This window comes from Triticum aestivum, chromosome 4B (genome assembly GCF_018294505.1).
Source record: "Triticum aestivum cultivar Chinese Spring chromosome 4B, IWGSC CS RefSeq v2.1, whole genome shotgun sequence".
Taxonomy (NCBI): domain Eukaryota; kingdom Viridiplantae; phylum Streptophyta; class Magnoliopsida; order Poales; family Poaceae; genus Triticum; species Triticum aestivum.
The window spans coordinates 462,499,204-462,523,965 of NC_057804.1; positions in this window are offsets into that span (position 1 = coordinate 462,499,204).

The window sequence follows — 24,762 nt, forward strand, 5'->3', positions numbered from 1 at the left end:
CCACAGCCGCCCGCCGACCTCCGCCGAGCTCTCTCCTCTCTCCCAAGCCCATCTGATGGCCGCGCGATTCCCCGACGACGCAGCGGCGGCCAACGGCTTCGGCCGCCGCTCGCTCCACGAGTGGGAGGCTGATAACCCACAAGTGTAGGGGATCGCAACAACTTTCGAGGGTGAAGTACAACCCAAATTTATTGATTCGACACAAGGGGAGCCAAATAATATTCTTGAGTATTAGCAGTTGAGTTGTCAATTCAACCACACCTGGATAACTTAGTATCTGCAGCAAAGTATTTAGTAGCAAGAGTGGTATGATAGTAATGGTAACAGTAGCAACAGAAAAGGTAAATGTTTTTGGGTTTTTGTAGTAGTTGTAACAGTAGCAACGGAAAAGTAAATAAGCGAAGAATAATATGTGAAAAGCTCGTAGGCAATGGATCAGTGATGGATAATTATGCCGGATGCGATTCCTCATGCAATAGTTATAATATAGGGTGACACAGAACTAGTTCCAATTCATCAATGTAATGTAGGCATGTATTCCGTAAATAGTCATACATGCTTATGGAAAATAACTTGGATGACATCTTTTGTCCTACCCTCCCATGACAGCGGGGTCCTAGTGGAAACTAAGGGATATTAAGGCCTCCTTTTAATAGAGAATCAGACCAAAGCATTAACACATAGTGAATACATGAACTCCTCAAACTACGGTCATCACCGAGAAGTATCCTGATTATTGTCACTTCAGGGTTGTCGGATCATAACACATAATAGGTGACTATAGACTTGCAAGATAGGATCAAGAACACACATATATTCAAGAAAACATAATAGGTTCAGATCTGAAATCATGGCACTCGGGCCCTCGTGATAAGCATTAAGCATAGCAAAGTCATAGCAACATCAATCTCAGAACATAGTGGATACTAGGGATCAAACCCTAACAAACTAACTTGATTACATGGTAAATCTCATCCAACCCATCACCGTCCAGCAAGCCTACGATGGAATTACTCACGCACGGCGGTGAGCATTATGAAATTGGTGATGGAGGATGGTTAATGATGACGACGACGACGAATCCCCCTCTCTGAAGCCCCGAAGGGACTCCAGATCAGCCCTCCCGAGAGAGATTAGGGCTTGGCGGCGGCTCCGTGTTGTGAAACACGATGAAACTTTCTCCCTGATTTTTTTCTCCCTGAGACGGTATATATTGTTGGGGAATGTAGTAATTTCAAAAAAATTTCCTACGTACACGCAAGATCATGGTGATGGCATAGCAACGAGAGGGGAGAATGTCCGTCCACGTACCCTCGTAGACCGTAAGCGGAAGCGTTATGACAACGCGGTTGATATAGTCGTACGTCTTCATGATCCGACCGATCCAAGCACCGAACGTACGGCACCTCCGAGTTCAGCACACGTTCAGCTCGATGACGATCCCCGGGCTCCGATCCAGCAAAGTTTCGGGGATGAGTTCCGTCAGCACGACGGCGTGGTGATGATGATGATGCTCTACCGGCGCAGGGCTTCGCCTAAACTCCGCGACGATATGACCGAGGTGGGATATGGTGGAGGGGGCACCGCACACGGCTAAGGAACGATCCATAGATCAACTTGTGTGTTATGGGGTGCCCCCCTGCCCCCGTATATAAAGGAGGAAGGGGGAGGTGCGGCCGGCCCCCTTGGGGTGCGCCTGGAGGAGTCCTACTCCCACCGGGAGTAGGACTCCCCCCTCTTGCCTTGGTGGAGAAGGAAAGGGGGGAGGGGAAAGAGGAAAGGGGGGCGCCGCCCCCCCCCCTTCCTTGTCCTATTCGGACTAGGGGGGAGGGGGCGCGCGGCCTGCCCTGTCCGGCCCTCCTCTTCTCCATCATGGCCCACTAAGGCCCATTAACCCCCGGGAGGGTTCCGGTAACCCCACGGTGTTCCGGTAAAATCCCGATTTCACCCGGAACCTTTCCGATGTCCAAACATAGGCTTCCAATATATCAATCTTTATGTCTCGACCATTTCGAGACTCCTCGTCATGTCCGTGATCACATCCGGGACTCCGAACAAACTTCGGTACATCAAAACTTATAAACTCATAATAAAACTGTCATCGTAACGTTAAGCGTGCGGACCCTACGGGTTCGAGAACTATGTAGACATGACCTAGAACCATTCTCGGTCAATTACCAATAGCGGGACCTGGATGCCCATATTGGTTCCTACATATTCTACGAAGATCTTTATCGGTCAAACCGCATAACAATATACGTTGTTCCCTTTGTCATCGGTATGTTACTTGCCCGAGATTTGATCGTCGGTATCCAATACCTAGTTCAATCTCGTTACCGGCAAGTCTCTTTACTCGTTCCGTAATGCATCATCCCGTAACCAACTCATTTGGTCACATTGCTTGCAAGGCTTATAATGATGTGCATTACCGAGAGGGCCCAGAGATACCTCTCCGACAGTCGGAGTGACAAAACCTAATCTCGAAATACGCCAACTCAACATGTACCTTCGGAGACACCTGTAGTACTCCTTTATAATCACCCAGTTACGTTGTGACGTTTGGTAGTACCCAAAGTGTTCCTCCGGTAAACGGGAGTTGCATATTTCTCATAGTTACAGGAACATGTATAAGTCATGAAGAAAGCAATAGCAGTATACTAAACGATCAAGTGCTAGGCTAACGGAATGGGTCATGTCAATCACATCATTCTTCTAATGATGTGATCCCATTAATCAAATGACAACACATGTCTATGGTTAGGAAACATAACCATCTTTGATTAATGAGCTAGTCAAGTAGAGGCATACTAGTGACTATATGTTTGTCTATGTATTCATACATGTATCATGTTTCTGGTTAATACAATTCTATCATGAATAATAAACATTTATCATGATATGAGGAAATAAATAATAACTTTAATATTGCCTCTAGGGCATATTTCCTTCAGTCTCCCACTTGCACTAGAGTCAATAATCTAGATTACATAGTAATGATTCTAACCCCCATGGAGTCTTGGTGTTGATCATGTTTTGCTCGTGAGAGAGGCTTAGTCAACGGGTCTGCAACATTCAGATCCGTATGTATTTTGCAAATCTCTATGTCTCCCACTTGGACTTGGTCCCGAATGGAATTGAAGCGTCTCTTGATGTGCTTGGTCCTCTTGTGAAATCTGGATTCCTTTGCCAAAGCAATTGCACCAGTATTGTCACAGAAGATCTTCATTGGTCCCGATGCACTAGGTATGACACCTAGATCGGTAATGAACTCCTTCATCCAGACTCCTTCATTTGCTGCTTCAGAAGCAGCTATGTACTCCGCTTCACATGTAGATCCCGCCACGACGCTTTGTTTAGAACTGCACCAACTTACAGCTCCACCATTTAATAAAAACACGTATCCGGTTTGCGATTTAGAATCGTCCGGATCAGTGTCAAAGCTTGCATCAATGTAACCATTTACGACTAGCTCTTTGTCACCTCCATATACGAGAAACATATCCTTAGTCCTTTTCAGGTATTTCAGGATGTTCTTGACCGCTGTCCAGTGATCCACTCCTGGATTACTTTGGTACCTTCCTGCCAAGCTTATTGCTAAGCATACGTCAGGTCTAGTACACAGCATTGCATACATGATAGAGCCTATGGCTGAAGCATAGGGAACATCTTTCATTTTCTCTCTATCTTCTGCTGTGGTCGGGCATTGAGTTTGACTCAACTTCACACCTTGTAGCACAGGCAAGAAACCTTTCTTTGCCTGATCCATTTTGAACTTTTTCAAAATTTTGTCAAGGTATGTGCTTTGTGAAAGTCCTATTAAGCGTCTTGATCTATCTCTATAGATCTTGATGCCCAATATGTAAGCAGCTTCACCGAGGTCTTTCATTGAAAAACTTTTATTCAAGTATCCCTTTATGCTATCCAAAAATTCTATATCATTTCCAATTAATAATATGTCATCTACATATAAAATCAGAAATGCTACAGAGCTCCCACTCACTTTCTTGTAAATACAGGCTTCTCCAAAAGTCTGTATAAAACCATATGCTTTGATCACACTATCAAAACGTTTATTCCAACTCCGAGATGCTTGCACCAGTCCATAAATGGATCGCTGGAGCTTGCACACTTTGTTAGCACCTTTTGGATCAACAAAACCTTCTGGTTGCATCATATACAACTCTTCTTCCAGAAATCCATTCAAGAATGCAGTTTTGACATCCATTTGCCAAATTTCATAATCATGAAATGCAGCAATAGCTAACATGATTCGGACAGACTTAAGCATCGCTACGGGTGAGAAAGTCTCATCGTAGTCAACCCCTTGAACTTGTCGAAAACCTTTCGCAACAAGTCGAGCTTTATAGACAGTTATATTACCATCAGCATCAGTCTTCTTCTTGAAGATCCATTTATTCTCAATGGCTTGCCGATCATCGGGCAAGTCAACCAAAGTCCATACTTTGTTTTTGTACATGGATCCCATCTCAGATTTCATGGCCTCTAGCCATTTTGCGGAATCTGGGCTCATCATCGCTTCCTCATAGTTCGTAGGTTCATCATGGTCAAGTAACATGACTTCCAGAATAGGATTACCGTACCACTCTGGTGCGGATCTTACTCTGGTAGACCTACGAGGTTCAGTAGAAACTTGATCTGAAGTTTCATGATCAATATCATCAGCTTCCTCACTAGTTGGTGTAGTTGTCACAGGAACCGGTTCTTGTGATGAACTACTTTCCAACAAGGGAGTAGATACAGTTATCTCATCAAGTTCTAATTTCCTCCCACTCACTTCTTTCGAGAGAAACTCCTTCTCTAGAAAGGATCCGATTTTAGCAACGAAAATCTTGCCCTCAGATCTGTGATAGAAGGTGTACCCAATAGTCTCTTTTGGGTATCCTATGAAGACACATTTCTCCAATTTGGGTTCGAGCTTATCTGGTTGAAGTTTCTTCACATAAGCATCGCAGCCCCAAACTTTAAGAATCGACAACTTTGGTTTCTTGACAAACCACAATTCATAAGGTGTTGTCTCAACGGATTTTGATGGTGCCCTATTTAACGTGAATGCGGCCGTCTCTAAAGCATAACCCCAAAACGATAGCGGTAAATCAGTAAGAGACATCATAGATCGCACCATATCTAGTAAAGTACGATTACGACGTTCGAACACACCATTTCGTTGTGGTGTTCCGGGTGGCATGAGTTGCGAAACTATTCCGCATTGGTTCAAGTGTAGACCAAACTCGTAACTCAAATATTCTCCTCCACGATCAGATCGTAGAAACTTTATTTTCTTGTTACGATGATTTTCCACTTCACTCTGAAATTCTTTGAACTTTTCAAATGTTTCAGACTTGTGTTTTATTAAGTAGATATACCCATATCTGCTCAAATCATCTGTGAAGGTGAGAAAATAACGATACCCGTCGCGAGCCTCAACATTCATTGGACCACAAACATCAGTATGTATGATCTCCAACAAATCAGTTGCTCGCTCCATAGTTCCGGAGAACGGCGTTTTAGTCATCTTGCCCATGAGGCACGGTTCGCAAGTACCAAGTGATTCATAATCAAGTGATTCCAAAAGCCCATCAGTATGGAGTTTCTTCATGCGCTTTACACCGATATGACCTAAACGGCAGTGCCACAAATAAGTTGCACTATTGTTATCAACTCTGCATCTTTTGGTTTCAACACTATGAATATGTGTATCACTACTATCGAGATTCAATAAAAATAGACCACTCTTTAAGGGTGCATGACCATAAAAGATATTACTCATATAAATAGAACAACCATTATTCTCTGATTTAAATGAATAACCATCTCGCATCAAACAAGATCCAGATATAATGTTCATGCTCAACGCTGGCACCAAATAACAATTATTTAGGCCTAAAACTAATCCCGATGGTAGATGTAGAGGTAGTGTGCCGACCGCGATCACATCGACTTTGGAACCATTTCCCACGCGCATCGTCACCTCGTCCTTAGCCAATCTTCGCTTAATTCGTAGTCCCTGTTTCGAGTTGCAAATATTAGCAACAGAACTAGTATCAAATACCCAGGTGCTACTGCGAGCATTAGTAAGGTACACATCAATAACATGTATATCACATATACTTTTGTTCACTTTGCCATCCTTCTTATCCGCCAAATACTTGGGGAAGTTCCGCTTCCAGTGTCCAGTCTGCTTGCAGTAGAAGCACTCAGTTTCAGGCTTAGGTCCAGACTTGGGTTTCTTCTCTTGAGCAGCAACTTGCTTGCTGTTCTTTTTAAAGTTCCCCTTCTTCTTCCCTTTGCCCTTTTTCTTGAAACTGGTGGTCTTGTTAACCATCAACACTTGATGCTCCTTTTTGATTTCTACCTCCGCAGCTTTTAGCATTGCGAAGAGCTCGGGAATAGTTTTGTTCATCCCTTGCATATTATAGTTCATCACGAAGCTCTTGTAGCTTGGTGGCAGTGATTGGAGAATTCTGTCAATGACACTATCATCAGGAAGATTAACTCCCAGTTGAATCAAGTGATTATTATACCCAGACATTTTGAGTATGTGTTCACTGACAAAACTATTCTCCTCCATCTTGCAGCTATAGAACTTATTGGAGACTTCATATCTCTCAATCCGGGCATTTGCTTGAAATATTAACTTCAACTCCTGAAACATCTCATATGCTCCATGATGTTCAAAATGTCGTTGAAGACCCGGTTCTAAGCCGTAAAGCATGGCACACTGAACTATCGAGTAGTCATCAGCTTTGCTCTGGCAGATGTTCTTAACGTCGTCAGTTGCATCAGCAGCAGGCCTGGCACCCAGCGGTGCTTCCAGGACGTAACTTTTCTGTGCAGCAATGAGGATAATCCTTAGGTTACGGACCCAGTCCGTGTAATTGCTACCATCATCTTTCAACTTTGCTTTCTCAAGGAACGCATTAAAATTTAACGGAACAACAGCACGAGCCATCTATCTACAAACAAACATAGACAAGCAAAATACTATCAGGTACTAAGTTCATGATAAATTTAAGTTCAATTAATCATATTACTTAAGAACTCCCACTTAGACAGACATCTCTCTAGTCATCTAAGTGATCACGTGATCCAAATCAACTAAACCATGTCCGATCATCACGTGAGATGGAGTAGTTTCTATGGTGAACATCACTATGTTGATCATATCTACTATATGATTCACGTTCGACCTTTCGGTCTCCGTGTTCCGTGGCCATATCTGTATATGCTAGGCTCGTCAAGTATGACCTAAGTATTCCGCGTGTGCAACCGTTTTGCACCCGTTGTATTTGAACGTAGAGCCTATCACACCCGATCATCACGTGGTGTCTCAGCACGAAGAACTTTCGCAACGGTGCATACTCAGGGAGAACACTTCTTGATTATTAAGTGAGAGATCATCTTAAAATGCTACCGTCAACCAAAGCAAGATAAGATGCATAAAGGATAAACATCACATGCAATCAATATAAGTGATATGATATGGCCATCATCATCTTGTGCTTGTGATCTCCATCTTCGAAGCACCGTCGTGATCACCATCGTCACTGGTGCGACACCTTGATCTCCATCGTAGCATCGTTGTCGTTACGCCATCTATTGCTTCTACGACTATCGCTACCGCTTAGTGATAAAGTAAAGCAATTACAGGGCGTTTGCATTTCATACAATAAAGCGACAACCATATGGCTCCTGCCAGTTGCCGATAACTTCGGTTACAAAACATGATCATCTCATACAATAAAATATAGCATCACGTCTTGACCATATCACATCACAACATGCCCTGCAAAAACAAGTTAGACGTCCTCTACTTTGTTGTTGCAATTTTTACGTGGCTGCTACGGGCTTAGCAAGAACCGTTCTTACCTACGCATCAAAACCACAACGATAGTTTGTCAAGTTGGTGTTGTTTTAACCTTCACAAGGACCGGGCGTAGCCACACTCGGTTCAACTAAAGTGAGAGAGACAGACACCCGCCGGTCACCTTTAAGCAACGAGTGCTTGTAGCGGTGAAACCAGTCTCGCATAAGCGTACGCGTAATGTCGGTCCGGGCCGCTTCATCTCACAATGCCGCTGAACCAAAGTATGACATGCTGGTAAGCAGTATGACTTATATCACCCACAACTCACTTGTGTTCTACTCGTGCATATAACATCAACGCATAAAACCTAGGCTCGGATGCCACTGTTGGGGAACGTAGTAATTTCAAAAAAATTTCCTACGTACACGCAAGATCATGGTGATGGCATAGCAACGAGAGGGGAGAGTGTACGTCCACGTACCCTCGTAGACCATAAGCGGAAGCGTTATGACAACGCGGTTGATGTAGTCGTATGTCTTCACGATCTGACCAATCCAAGCACCAAACGTACGGCACCTCCGAGTTCAGCACATGTTTAGCTCGATGACGATCCCCGGGCTCCGATCCAGCAAAGCTTCGGGGATGAGTTCCGTCAGCACGACGGCGTGGTGACGATGATGATGCTCTACGTGCGCAGGGCTTCGCCTAAACTCCGCGACGATATGACTGAGGTGGAATATGGTGGAGGGGGCACCGCACACGGCTAAGGAATGATCCATAGATCAACTTGTGTGTTATGGGGTGCCCCCCTGCCCCCGTATATAAAGGAGGGAGGGGGAGGTGCGGCCGGCCCCCTTGGGGTGCGCCTGGAGGAGTCCTACTCCCACCAGGAGTAGGACTCCCCCCTCTTGCCTTGGTGGAGAAGGAAAGGGGGGAGGGGAAAGAGGAAAGGGGGGCGCCGCCCCCCCCCTTCCTTGTCCTATTCGGACTAGGGGGGGAGGGGGCGCGCGGCCTGCCCTGGCCGGCCCTCCTCTTCTCCCTCATGGCCCACTAAGGCCCATTAACCCCCGGGAGGGTTCCGGTAACCCCCCGGTGTTCCGGTAAAATCCCGATTTCACCCGGAACCTTTCCGATGTCCAAACATAGGCTTCCAATATATCAATCTTTATGTCTCGACCATTTCGAGACTCCTCGTCATGTCCGTGATCACATCCGGGACTCCGAACAAACTTCGGTACATCAAAAATTATAAACTCATAATAAAACTGTCATTGTAACGTTAAGCGTGCGGACCCTACGGGTTCGAGAACTATGTAGACATGACCTAGAACCATTCTCGGTCAATAACCAATAGCGGGACCTGGATGCCCATATTGGTTCCTACATATTCTACGAAGATCTTTATCGGTCAAACCGCATAACAATATACGTTGTTCCCTTTGTCATCGGTATGTTACTTGCCCGAGATTTGATCGTCGGTATCCAATACCTAGTTCAATCTCGTTACCGGCAAGTCTCTTTACTCGTTCCGTAATGCATCATCCCGTAACCAACTCATTTGGTCACATTGCTTGCAAGGCTTATAATGATGTGCATTACCGAGAGGGCCCAGAGATACCTCTCCGACAATCGGAGTGACAAAACCTAATCTCGAAATACGCCAACTCAACATGTACCTTCGGAGACACCTGTAGTACTCCTTTATAATCACCCAGTTACATTGTGACGTTTGGTAGTACCCAAAGTGTTCCTCCGGTAAACGGGAGTTGCATATTTCTCATAGTTACAGGAACATGTATAAGTCATGAAGAAAGCAATAGCAGTATACTAAACGATCAAGTGCTAGGCTAACGGAATGGGTCATGTCAATCACATCATTCTTCTAATGATGTGATCCCATTAATCAAATGACAACACATGTCTATGGTTAGGAAACATAACCATCTTTGATTAATGAGCTAGTCAAGTAGAGGCATACTAGTGACTATATGTTTGTCTATGTATTCACACATGTATCATGTTTCCGGTTAATACAATTCTAGCATGAATAATAAACATTTATCATGATATGAGGAAATAAATAATAACTTTATTATTGCCTCTAGGGCATATTTCCTTCATATATGGAGTTGGAGTTGAGGTCGGAGGAGGTCCGGGGGGCCCACGAGATAGGAGGGCGCGCCCCTAGGGGGGGCGCCCCCCTGTCTCGTGGACAACCCGTGGGCCCCCTGGCCTTGATTCTTTCACCAAAAATTCTTATTTATTTTGAAAAGTGCCTCCGTGGATTTCCAGGACATTCCGAGAACTTTTCTTTTCTACACATAAAACAACATCATGGTAGTTCTGCTGAAAACAGCGTCAGTCCGGGTTAGTTTCATTCAAATCGTGCAAGTTAGAGTCCACAACAAGGGCAAAAGTGTTTGGAAAAGTAGATACATTGGAGACGTATCAACTCCCCCAAGCTTAAACCTTTGTTTGTCCTCAAGCAATTCAGTTGACAAACTGAAAGTGATAAAGAAAAACTTTTACAAACTCTATTTGCTCTTGTTTTTGTAAACATGAAAAGCCAACATTCAAGTTTCAACAAATATTATGAACTAACCAAACTCACGATAACACATAGGTCTCACAATTACTCATATCAATAGCATAATCAGCTAGCGGGTCATAATAATAAAACTCGGATGACAACACTTTCTGAAAATAATTATAACATGATATAACAAAATGGTATCTCGCTAGCCCTTTCTGAGACTGCAAAACATAAATGCAGAGCACCTTAAAAGATCAAGGACTGACTAAACATTATAATTCATGGTAAAAGAGATCCAGTCAAGTCATACCCAATATAAACCAATAATAATGAATGCAAATGACAGTGTGCTCTCCAGCGGGTGCTTTTAATAAGAAGGATGATGACTCAACATAAAAGTAAATAGATAGGCCCTTCGCAGAGGGAAGTAGGGATTTGTAGAGGTGCCAGAGCTCGATTTTAAAATAGAGATTGAATAACATTTTGAGCGGCATACTTTCGCTGTCAACGCAACAACTATGAGATGGCTGTATCTTCCATATTACATGCATTATAGGCAGTTCCCAAACAAAATGGTAAAAGTTTATACTCCCCATACCACCAACAAGCATCAATCCATGGCTTGCTCGAAACAACGAGTGCCTCCAACATACAACAACCTTGGGGGAGTTTTGTTTAATTATTTTGATTTGCTTTGATCTTTTTGGATCATGGGACCGGGCATCCCCGTTACCGGCTCTTTCTCGTGAATGAGGAGCGGAGTCTGCTCCTTTGAGAATAACCCACCTAGCATGGAAGATATAGACAACCCTAGTTGAAACATGAGCTGCTCGAGCATACAAAACATAATTTCATTTGAAGGTTTGGAGTTTGGCACATACAAATTTACTTGGAATGGCAGGTAGATACCACATATAGGAAGGTATAGTGGACTCATATGGAACAACTTTGGGGTTTAAGGAGTTTGGATGCACAAGCAGTATTCCCGCTTAGTACAGGTGAAGGCTAGCAAAAGACCGGGAAGCGACCAACTGAGAGAGCGACAACAGTCGTAAGCATGCATTAAAATTAATTCACACCGAGTACAAGCATGAGTAGGATATAATCCACCACGAACATAAATATCGTGAAGGCTATGTTGATTTGATTCAACTACATGCGTGAACATGTGCCAAGTCGAGTCACTCAATTCATTCAAAGGAGGATAACATCCCATCATATCACATCATAATCATTCTAATAGCATGTTGGCACGCAAGGTAAACCATTGTAACTCATAGCTAATCAAGCATGTCACAAGCAACTATAATTCTAAGTGTCATTGCAAATATGTTTACTTCATAATAGCTGACTCAGGAACGATGAATCATCATATTTACAAAAACAAGAGAGGTCGAGTTCATACCAGCTTTTCTCATCCCAATAAGTCCATCATATATCGTCATTATTGCTTTTCACTCGCACGACCAAATGATGTGTATAATAATAAGAGTGTACGTGCATTGGACTAAGCTGGAATCTGCAAGCATTCAACTCAAGAGAGAAGACAAGTAATATGGGCTCTAAATATAAATAATCAATCATGCATATGAGAGCCACTAAACATTTTCAATATGGTCTTCTCGACCCCCAGAAGAAAGAAAATAAAATAAAACTATTTACACGGGAAAGCTCCCAACAAGTAAAAGAAGAACGAAAAATCTTTTTGGGTTTTCATTTTAATTTCTACTACAAGCAAGGAAATTAAACTAACTATTTTTTTGTTTTTCTTAAGGTTTATCAAACACACAAGAAGAAAACTAGAAAAAGATATTTAAACTAACATGGATAATACAATGAAAGAGTATGAGCACCGACGACTAGTGTGTGAACATGAATGTAAAGTCGGTGAGAAATACGTACTCCCCCAAGCTTAGGCTTTTGGCCTAAGTTGGTTTAATACCAAGGACCGCCTGGCTGATATCCATAAGTGAAACTGGGATTGTACTAAGATGCAGAGGTAACGGCCTCCTGGGCAACAACGTGTTGGCGAGCTGCCTCCATTCCCCTCTCATATTTAGTGGCTTCTTCCCTGGTGATAACATATCCTCCTCTTGCCTGATAATCAAAAAGGTAGGGTGCAGGAAGAGTGACAGGGACGACGTTGCATCTATCATAGATTAGTCGATAATGGAGGAATTGTTCATTCCTCTCAAGAAATTGATGATCAAACATAGCTTCTTTATCTAAATAAGCCGGAGGTACAATCATATCCCCCTCTTGTGGAGCTATATTAAGAAAATTTGCCACATGGGTTGCATAAATTCTTCCAAAGAAATTTCCCTTTTTACTATTATTATGCAACCTACGTGCAACTATTGCCCCCAAGTTATAACCTCTGTAACTAGACACAGCACTCTTGAGGACACAAAGATCAGGGGCACATAAGTGACTTACTTCGTCCTTACCGTTAATGCATTTACCAATAAAGAGAGCAAAGTAATGTATGGTAGGAAAATGAATGCTCCCTATGGTAGCTTGTGATACGTCCCTAGATTCTCCCACAGTAATACTAGCAAGAAAATCTCTAAATTCAGATTTGCGAGGATCATTGATATTACCCCACCGAGGGAGTTTGCAAGCAGTTGTAAAATCCTCTAAATCCATTGTATAAGATGTATCATAAATATCAAACATAACACTAGGAGAATTACGCGAAGAAATATATTCGAACCTCCGCACAAAGGAATCAGTCAAATGATAATATTGAGGACTTATCTTGTAAGAAGTCCTCCAGCTCGGCATTACGCACATACGCGTCAAATTCCTCCTTGAAGCCTGCTTTGACCATAAAATCATCGGATGGCCACTCACAAGCCCGTACATATGCATCCCTCAACAATTTAACGTCTTGCTCTCGTATAGCAATCATTGGCCCTTTCTTTGACGAGGAGCCACCTTGGTACATTCTCCTAAGCATATTTCTTTTTCTGAAAATTTCTGAAATTTTAATAACTTCAAAATAAAAGTGCATAAAACTAAACAAGATTGATAGCAACTACTCCTACAAGTGCCTAGAGCCTATATCATGCATTGGAATTGCTTGGGACCTCAAAAATTTAACATGCAAGCTCAAGAACAGGGTCACCAAGGCAGCAAGGATTTGCAATGAATAAAGCACTAGAACAAAAACTAATTGGACCAATGGAGGAGTCACATACCAAGCAACAATCTCTCAAAGTAGTTTTGCAAATGGAGCTTTGAGCTAAGAGATCGAAAATCGCAGCAAAACGAGCTAGAACTCGGGCTTGAGCTGGATGGGGATTTTTTTGGGTAGAAGATGAAGTGTGTGGGTGCTGGCATAAGTGGAGGGGAGTCACTAGGGGCCCACGAGACAGGGGGCGCGCCCTACAGGGAGGGGCGCCCTCCTCTCTCGTGGCCTGGTGCTTGGCCCTCCTATAGTGTTTTCAGTGCCTAAAATCCTCAAATATTCCATAAAAAATCATACTAAATTTGCAGGGCATTTGGAGCACTTTTATTTTCAGACTATTTTTATTGCACGGATAAATCAGAAAACAGACAGATAATACTATTTTTCTTTATTTATTCTAAATAACAGAAAGTAAAAGGAGGGTATAGAAGGTTGTGCCTTCTAGTTTCATCCATCTTGTGATCATCAAAATGAATCCACTAACAAGGTTGATCAAGTCTTGTTAACAAACTCATTCCGAATAACACGGAACCGGAGAAATTTCGAATGACACTAAGTTACCTCAACGGGGATATGAAAATCCCCAACAATAAGAATATCATACTTTTTCTTGACAGTAGGGAGAGGAAATTCAAAACCTCCAAAAATGATAGTTGGAACTTTTCAATAGAATTGATGCTATGAACTTGAGATTGTTTCCTCGGAAAGTGTACCGTATGCTCATTACCATTAACATGAAAAGTGACATTGCCTTTGTTGCAATCAATAACAGCCCCTGCAGTATTAAGAAAAGGTCTACCAAGGATAATAGACATACTATCATCCTCGGGAATATCAAGAATAACAAAGTCCGTTAAAATAGTGACATTTGCAACCACAACAGGCACATCCTCACAAATACCGACAGGTATAGCAGTTAATTTATCAGCCATTTTCAAAGATATTTCAGTAGGTGTCAACTTATTCAATTCAAGTCTACGATATAAAGAGAGAGGCATAACACTAACACCGGCTCCAAGATCACATAAATCAGTTCTAACATAATTTCTTTTAATAGAGCATGGTATAGTTGGTACACCCGAATCTCCAAGTTTCTTTGGTATTCCACCCTTAAAAGTGTAATTAGCAAGCATGGTGGAAATTTCAGCTTCCGGTATCTTTCTTTTATTTGTGATGATATCCTTCATATATTTAGCATAAGGATTTGCTTTAAGCATATCAGTTAAGCGCATACGTAAGAAAATAGGTCTAATCATTTCAGCAAAGCGCTCAAAATCCTCATCATCCTTTGACTTGGATGGTTTAGGAGGAAATGGCATGGGTTTCTGAACCCATGGTTCTCTTTCTTTACCGTGCTTCCTAGCAACAAAATCTCTCTTATCATAACGTTGATTCTTTGATTGTGGGTTATCAAGATCAACAACAGGTTCAATCTCTACATCATTATCTTTGCTAGGTTGAGCATCAACATGAACATTATCATTAACATTATTACTAGGTTCATGTTCATCACCTGATTGCGTTTCAGCATCAGAAATAGAAATATCATTGGGATTCTCAGGTGTGTCTGCAATAGGTTCACTAGAAGTTTGCAAAGTCCTATCATTCTTCTTTTTCTTCTTCTTAGAAGAACTAGGTGCCTCTAAATTATTTCTCTGAGAATCTTGCTCGATTCTCTTAGGGTGGCCTTCAGGATACAAAGGTTCCTGAGTCATTCTACCAGTTCTAGTAGCCACTCTAACAGCAAAGTCATTTTTATGATTCAATTCATCAAGCAAATCGTTTTGAGCTTTGAGTACTTGCTCAGCTTGAGTAGCAACCATAGAAGCATATTTACTAATGCGGTGAAGTTCATCTTTAACTCTAGCCAGATTATCACCTACGTGTCCTATCTCGAAAGCATTATTCTTTAACTCTACCAATATAAGCATTAAAACTTTCTTGTCTAGCCATAAAGTCATCAAATTCATCTAAGCATGGGCTATGAAATTTAGTAGAGGGTATTTCAAATTTATTGTATCTATAGAGAGAATTTACCTTCACTACCTGTGTCGGGTTATCAAGACAATGTAGTTTTTCAGGCCGTATATTCAGACCATGTATTTCTTCATTAGGAGGTAAATTCTTAACATCTTCAGAATTAATACCTTTTTCTTTCATTGATTTCTTTGCCTCTTGCATATCTTTAGGACTGAGAAATAAAACACCTCTCTTCTTCGGAGTGGGTTTAGGAATAGGCTCAGGAGTTGGCTCAATTGGTTCAGGAATTACTTCAGGAACTGGCTCGGAAGAGTCCAATTATTTTCATTAGTCAACATATTATTCAATAGTATTTCAGCTTCGTCGACTGTTCTTTCCCTGAAAACACAACCAGCACAACTATCCAAGTGGTCCTTGGAAGCATCGGTTAGTCCATTATAAAAGATATCAAGTATTTCATTTTTCTTAAGAGGATGATCAGGCAAAGCATAAAGCAACCAGAGAAGCCTCCCCAAGCTTGTGGGAGACTCTCTTCTTTGATTTGCACAAAATTATATATTTCCCGCAAGGCATCTTGTTTCTTATGAGCAGGGAAATATTTAGCAGAGAAGTAATAAATCATATTCTGGGGACTACGCACACAACCAGGAGCAAGAGAATTATACCAAGTCTTAGCATCACCCTTTAATGAGAACGGAAATATCTTAAGGATATATAAATAGCGAGACTTCTCATCATGAGTAAATAGAGTGGCTATATCATTCAACTTGGTAAGATGTGCCACAACAGTTTCAGATTCAAGGCCATAAAAAGGATCAGATTCAACTAAAGTAATAATATCAGGATCAATAGAGAATTCATAATCCTTATCAGTAACACAAATAGGTGAAGTAGAAAAAGTAGGATCGGGTTTGATTGTAGCATTAAGAGACTGTTGCTTCCATTTAGCTAATAATTTCTTAAGATTAGATCTATCACTGCAAGCAAGAATTTCCATAGTAGCTTTTTCATTCATAACATAACCCTTAGGAACAACAGGTAAAACATAATCATTGGGGGAACGTTCATCATCACTATCATCAATAGCATCTTCAATATTTTCATTCCCCCTAACTCTAGCAAGTTGTTTATCAAGAAATTCACCTAATGGCAAAGTAGTATCACGCACAGAAGTAGTTTCATCATGCATATCAGAAGTGGCATCATCAATAACATGCGACATATCAGAATTCATAGCAGTAGCAGGTTTAGGTGTCGCAAGCCTACTAATAACAGAAGGAGAATCTAGTGCAGAGCTAGATGGCAGTTCCTTACCTCCCCTCGTAGTTGAGGGCAAAGTCTTGGTCTTAGCATCTTTCAAGTTCTTCATAGTGATGAACAGATATAAATCCCAAGTGACTCAGAGAATAGAGCTATGCTCCTCGGCAACGATGCTAGAAATTAGTCTTGATAACCCACAAGTGTAGGGGATCGCAACAGCTTTCGAGGGTGAAGTACAACCCAAATTTATTGATTCGACACAAGGAGAGCCAAAGAATATTCTTGAGTATTAGCAGTTGAGTTGTCAATTCAACCACACCTGGATAACTTAGTATCTGCAGCAAAGTATTTAGTAGCAAGAGTGGTATGATAGTAATGGTAACAGTAGCAACAGAAAAGGTAAATGTTTTTGGGTTTTTGTAGTAGTTGTAACAGTAGCAACGGAAAAGTAAATAAGCGAAGAACAATATGTGAAAAGCTCGTAGGCAATGGATCAGTGATGGATAATTATGCCGGATGCGATTCCTCATGCAATAGTTATAACATAGGGTGACACAGAACTAGCTCCAATTCATCAATGTAATGTAGGCATGTATTCCGTAAATAGTCATACGTGCTTATGGAAAAGAACTTGCATGGCATCTTTTGTCCTACCCTCCCGTGGCAACGGGGTCCTAGTGGAAACTAAGGGATATTAAGGCCTCCTTTTAATAGAGAACCGGACCAAAGCATTAACACATAGTGAATACATGAACTCCTCAAACTATGGTCATCACCGAGAAGTATCCCGATTATTGTCACTTCGGGGTTGTCGGATCATAACACATAATAGGTGACTATAGACTTGCAAGATGGGATCAAGAACACACATATATTCATGAAAACATAATAGGTTTAGATCTGAAATCATGGCACTCGGGCCCTAGTGACAAGCATTAAGCATAGCGAAGTCATAGCAACATCAATCTCAGAACATAGTGGATACTAGGGATCAAACCCTAACAAGACTAACATGATTACATGGTAAATCTCATCCAACCCATCACCGTCCAGCAAGCCTATGATGTAATTACTCACGCACGGCGGTGAGCATCATGAAATTGGTGATGGAGGATGGTTGATGATGATGTCGGCGACGAATCCCCCTCTCCGGAGCCCCGAACGGACTCCAGATCAGCCCTCCCGAGAGAGATTAGGGCTTGGCGCGGCTCCGTGTCGTGAAACGCAATAAAACTTTCTCCCTGATTTTTTTCTCCCCGAGACGGTATATATGGAGTTGGAGTTGAGGTCGGAGGAGGTCCAGGGGGCCCACGAGATAGGAGGGCGCGCCCCTAGGGGGGGCCTGTCTCGTGGACAACCCGTGGCCCCCTGGCCTTGATTCTTTCGCCAAAAATTCTTATTTATTCTGAAAAGTGCCTCCGTGGATTTCCAGGACATTCTGAGAACTTTTCTTTTCTACACATAAAACAACATCATGGTAGTTCTGCTGAAAACAACGTCAGTCCGGGTTAGTTTCATTCAAATCGTGCAAGTTAGAGTCCAAAACAGGGGCAAAAGTGTTTGGAAAAGTAGATACATTGAAGACGTATCAGAGGCCTACCTCTTGTTCGAGGCGAACATCCCGGCGCCACCGGACATGCGCGATGGGCCGACGGGGTGGAGGCTCGGCAACGGGGGCGTTCCCATTCCCCCAGTGCCCGATGTCGAAGCGCGCCCCGCCATCTTCACCGCTGAGGTCGACCGCGTGCGGATTTCCCTGACGGAGGAGTAGCGCGCCGTCCCCCAATACGCCGCCGACAACCATGCATCATGGCTGGCGTACTTCCAGCACTGCCATGTGCAGAGGCTGGCGTCCACTAACAGGGCACCGGTGGTGGGGGGCGTCAAGAACAGCGAAGGGCGCCGCGTATGGTGGGGCGCCCCTGGCTGCATGCTCCATGACGTGCTGGAGTACCTCGAGGGCGGCAATGACCAGCCGCGGCGGCTGCCCCGGTCCCCCGCCGGAGCGCCGGGCAATGGATGCCCAGGAGGTTCGGCTCCTCCTCGACTTCCTCCTCTCACTCCTCCTCCCGCTCCTCTTCCCATTTCCGGCTCACCGGCGGTGTTCGGCGTCAAGGCCGAGCCCGCAACGGAGACGCCGCTTGCTCGGCGCACCCGCAGCGCGGCATCGTCATCAATGAGGGCGGCCGCGCCTCCTCCTCGGCTCCTCCACGTGCCGTCAAGCCAAAGACAGAGCCAGGGCTCGCCGTTGTGAAAACGGAGCTGGGGCTCGTCGTCGTGAAGACGGAGCCTGGGATCGCAGGCGGAGAGCTCGACGACGCGGAGGCCTTGAAATGGGCGTGCGATGAGTGGGCGCGCATGGAGATGGAGCGCCAGTGTCGCGCCTATGAGCAGTTCGAAGTTTGACACCGGGGCCACGACAAGGGAGGCGTTATTGTCCTTGACGACAGTGACGACAACGCGCCGCCGCCGTTCTGCCAGGGCGATGTCGGGCAGGGGTCCAGCAGGGGCGGCCACGTCAAGGAGGAGAAGGCCGATGACGACGATGGAGAGGATGACGGCGACGTAGGCGACTTCGCCATGCTCAGCGACTTCTTCGGCCCTTAAATAGTTGTAGTTGCGGCCTTTTTTTAAATAACTTTGCTATGTAATGTCAAACATGTCGAATATATACCCAGTTTGCCGAACTTTAGCCGAATAATTTGTCCAATTTGCCGAACTTTGCCGAATATCCTTTTCTTTAAACATAAACGGCGTCCGGGAGGCGGCCCTGGGGCGGCGGCTGGGAACCCACTCGCTCCCACGCCAATTTTTAGCGCTGGCTCGCCCCCAGGTGGTGATTTTACGCGCCCCCCGGGGGGCCAACGGCTGGAGATGCTCTCATTACCTGGCAGCCGTGCTCTTTTTCATCTGGGAAAGTTATGAATTTTGTTTGAAAAATCAACCCCGGTTCCCGGGCATCTTTGCGACCTCTGATGTAATCAAAAGTACTAGTCAAGAGGCATTTGGTAGAATACATCGTTTTTGTCTCCCTAACTTAACTGAGACATGCTAAAATAAGTGTCAGTCTTAGTTCGTAGGTGTCACATGGAATGAATTAGAGCATCTGCGTGCGCAGTCACCAAATATGGGCCCTCAAATGTCCACGGACGCATCCGGGGGCACTAAGTTCCTCAAATCGCATCGTTTCGTATATCTCATATCCGATCTTCTATATCCATACTAAACCATGCGACGTAGATAAAACTACGTAGATCATGGAACAGACATAGAATCGGACATAGCAATGCACACATCATTCACCAAAAGATCACCATCGGGTCTTCAAAAGGTCGCCAAAGTTTACATAATGCACATAAACGACGGACAAAGTTAAACTACATCTAAAAACTTGAAATTAAAGTGGAGATGGCGGATCTTCACTGCCTCCAGCCGACCCTTTCCCCTCCCGGTCGACGACGCAGCTGTAGGCATCTACAGCTAGTGGTGGATCGTCCGAGACGTCGAAGGAGGCGCCGTGGTTGTAGTCGTCATTAGATGAGGAGATGGAGAGGATGACGAGCCCTTTGAGCCATCGGACGACCCTGTCCTCTTGCTGCTTGAGCTTCGCCACCCGAGTTGCCACCGCCGCCTCATGCTCCGACTGCTCAATGGCAAGCCGAAGCGTCTTGGCATTCTTCCGACGGAGCTGCCGAACGTCCTTTCCGCCATCATAAGCGAACGGCAATAGACCCAAGCGAGGAGCCGCTCGTCCTTGTCGGGCTCCGCCGGCAACCCGTGGTGGTGGCGCACGGATTACTCTGCCACGTCCCTCTCCCTTGCCCGTTGCCTCTCGCGGTGGGCAGCGCGCGCCACCGATTCCGTCGTGTGCGTCCGGGCTGGCGGGGCAGGCAGAAGCACCCACCGCTACCCTTGCGGAGCGGCGGTCGGTGATACATCTCCAACGTATCTATAATTTTTTATTGTTATGTGTTGTTATATTATCAATCTTGGATGTTTTATATCCATTTTATAGCAACTTTATATCATTTGTTGGGACTAACCTATTGACATAGTGCCCAGTGCCACTTGCTGTTTTTGCTTGTTTTTTTACTTCAAAGAATATCAATACCAAACGAAGTCCAAGTGCCACGAAACTTTTTGGAGATTTTTTTCTGGATAGAAGACACCTTGGGAGCGAAGGAAGTGCACAAGGGCATGCTCGTGGGGCTCACTAGGCACCAGGGCGTGGGTAGTGGGCCCACGGGAGGCCTCTCCACCGACTATCAGCTCTATAAATACTCTATCCAAAAACCCTAGGGGAGTTGAGAGATCAGAGTTTCCACCGCCGCAAGTTCCAGAACCACGAGATCCAATCTAGAGGCTTTTTCCGTCACTCTGTCGGAGGGGTCAACGATCACGGAGGGGTTCTTCATCAACACCCTTGCCCCTCCAATGATGCGTCAGTAGTTTACCACAGACCTACGGGTCCGTAGGCAGTAGCTAGATGGCTTCTTCTATCTTTTTGATCTTAAATACAATGTTCCCCTTGATGTTCTTAGAGATCCATTTGATGTAACTCTTTTTGCCGGTGTGTTTATTGGGATCCGATGAATTGTGAGTTTATGATCAGTTCTATCCATGAATATTATTTGAGTCTTTGTTGAACTATCTTATGCATGATTGTTATAGCCTTGTATTTCTTCTCCGAAACTTTGGTTTGGTTTGGCCAACTAGATTGATTTTCTTGCAATGGGAAGATGTGTTTTGTGATGGGTTCGATCTTGCGGTGCTCAATCTCAGTGACAGAAAGAGACATGACACACATGTATCATTGCCATTAAGGATAAAAAGATGGGGTCTATTCCTACATGAATGGATCTTTTCTACATCATGTCATCATTCTTATTGCATTACTCTGTTTTTCCATGAACTTAATACACTAGATGCATGCTGGATAGCGGTTGGTGTGTGGAGTAATAATAGTAGATGCAGGCAGGAGTCGATCTACTAATCTTGGACGTGATGCCTATATACATGATCATTGCCTTGGATATCGTCATAATTATTTGCTTTTCTATCAATTGCCCAACAGTAATTTGTTTACCCACCATATGCTAGTTTCTCGAGAGAAGCCTCTAGTGAAATCTACGACCCTCATATCTATTTCCTATCTTATTATTTTCAGATCTGTTAATCCAAATATTCAAAAATACCTTGCTGGACATTTTATTTATTTATTTTATTTTGTGTTTTTGCTAGATCTATTTATCCAATCTCATACAATTTAATCTATCTCAATACCGAGGAGGGATTGACAATCCCTCTTACGCGTTGGGTTGCAAGTTTTGTTATTTGTTTGAAGGTATTGCTTACATAGTTTGGTGGGTCCTCCTACTGGATTGACACCTTTCTTTCATAACCGAGGGAAATAATTACCATGGTTGTGCTGCATCATCCTCTCCTCTTCGGGAAATACCAACACAGTTACAACCATCAAGAGTCGACGGGGCAGGGGACGGTGTGGGGGAGGCACGGACTACATAGTGAGGGATCGAGGAGATAGGTCTAGACGGGGTGAATAGACACTTAACAATGCAAAGTTGCAATTTTTATTTTTCTTGGAATTTAGGAAGATTTTAACGCAAGTAAAATGACAACCAATACTTCCTACACTTGCATATCTAGAGTATGGGTTGCAGATAAAGAACAACATGCAAGTGCAAGAAAGTAAAGGGATGTAGAGATCGAACACAATGAAGACATGGTGATTTTTGTCATGATTCTGATAGGTGGTGCTATCAGACGTCCATGTTTATGGAGACTTCAGCCCATGGAGAGTAACAGTTGCGTGAGTCCATAGAAGGCTCCACCCACAAAGGGCCCACAAAGAAGCAACCTTGCCATGCCATCATGGTTTCCGTCCACGAAGGACTAGCCTCACTCAGAGTAGATCTTCACGAAGTAGGCGATCTCGTTTCCCTTACAAACTCCTTGGTTCAACACCACAAGATTTGGAGGCTCCCAAGTGACACATAACCAATCTAGGAGACCCCACTCTCCAAAAGGTATAGATGTTATTGTTGAGGATGAACTCATTGCTCTTGTGCTTCAAAAGATAGTCTCCTCAATGCTCAATCAGTCTCTCACAAATTTGGCATGGTAGTAGAAGGATTGGAGTGGAAAGCAACTTCAAGGGGCTAGAAATCAAGGACCAAAGGTTGGAGTGGAATCCCCTTCATTTCAATACAAGTGTAGGTGGTTCTCCCATAAAATGATATGGGAAGTGGTAATTTCTTCCTAGTTACTCTCTCTAAGAGTAGGTGGTGTGGGTGGGGTATATATAGCCTTCACAAAAAATCTAACCATTACACAACTTTATGCACAAATCGGTGGGACCAGGTGAAATACTCGGTGAGACCGACCAGTGCAAAAGGTTTGAACTCTAGTCATTTCAGGAGACCAGATGAATCCACTCGGTGAGACCGATTGATGATGACCTAAGCACTTTCCTCGCTTCGGTGACACCGATCGACTTCACTCAGAAATTCCAAAATGAAAACAATGGGTTAGTGAAGGTTGGCATGCACACTTCAGTGGGACCTGATAACCCACAAGTATATGGGATCACAACAGTTTTCGAGGGTAGAGTATTCAACCCAAATTTATAGATTCGATACAAGGGGAGCCAAAGAATATTTGTAAGTATTAGCAGCTGAGTTGTCAATTAAACCACACTTGGAGATTAATTATGTGCAACAAAGTGATCAGTAGCACACAAATATGATAGTTTTGATAATGGTAGCAGCAGCAACAGTAGCAGTAGTAGTGATAGTAGTGATTTTGTAGCAGTAACGATAGCAGCAGCAATAATAGTAACTTAGAAAGAACAATATAAGGTAAATTTGTAGGCATTGGATCGGTGACTCGTTGGATGATATTTATCATGAGAAAGTCATAACCTAGGGCGATATGACACTAGCTCCAGTTCATAAATATAATGTAGGCATGTATTCCGTAAATAGTCATACGTGCTTATGGAAAGAACTTGCATGACATCTTTTGTCCTACCCTCCCATGCCAGCGGAGTCCTATTGGAAACTAAGGGATATTATGGCCTCCTTTTAATAGAGAACCAAAACAAAGCATTAACACACGATGAATACATGAACTCCTCAAACTACGGTCATCACCAGGAGTGGTACCGACTATTGTCACTCCGGGGTTGCTGGAGCATAACGCATAGTAGGTGACTATAACTTGCAAGATTGGATCTAGAACATGGATATAATGGTGATAACATAAACGGTCCAGATTTGAAATCATGGCACCGGGGCCCAAAGTGACAAGCATTAAGCATGGCAAAGTCATAGCAACATCAATCTCAGAACATAATGGATACTAGGGATCAGGCCCTAACAAAACTAACTCAATTACATGATGAATCTCATCCAAATCCTCACCGACCAGCAAGCCTACGAAGGAATTACTCACTCCTGATGGGGAGCATCATGGAATTGGCGATGGAGATGTGTTGGTGATGATGAAGATCGAATATCCCCCTCTCTAGAGCCCCAAACGGACTCTAGATCTGGCCTCCCGATGAAGAACAGGAGACGATGGTGGCTCCATCTCGTGAAACGCGATAATTCTTTCTCCCTCATTTTTTCTAGAAATATGTGATTTTATAGCGTCGGTTTCAGGGTCATCGGGACCACCAGGTGGGGACAACCCACCTAGGCGTGCTTGGAGGGGGTGGCGCTGTGACGCCCCCGATTCAATCGTACACTAATCATACACGCAAATGTGTACGATCAAGATCAGGGACTCACGGGAAGATATCACAACACAACTCTAGACACAAATTAAAATAATACAAGCTTTATATTACAAGCCAGGGGCCTCAAGGGCTTGAATACATCAGCTTGAATACAAACGAGTCAGCGAAAGCAACAAAATCTGAGTACAGACATAAGTGAAACAAGTTTGCCTTAA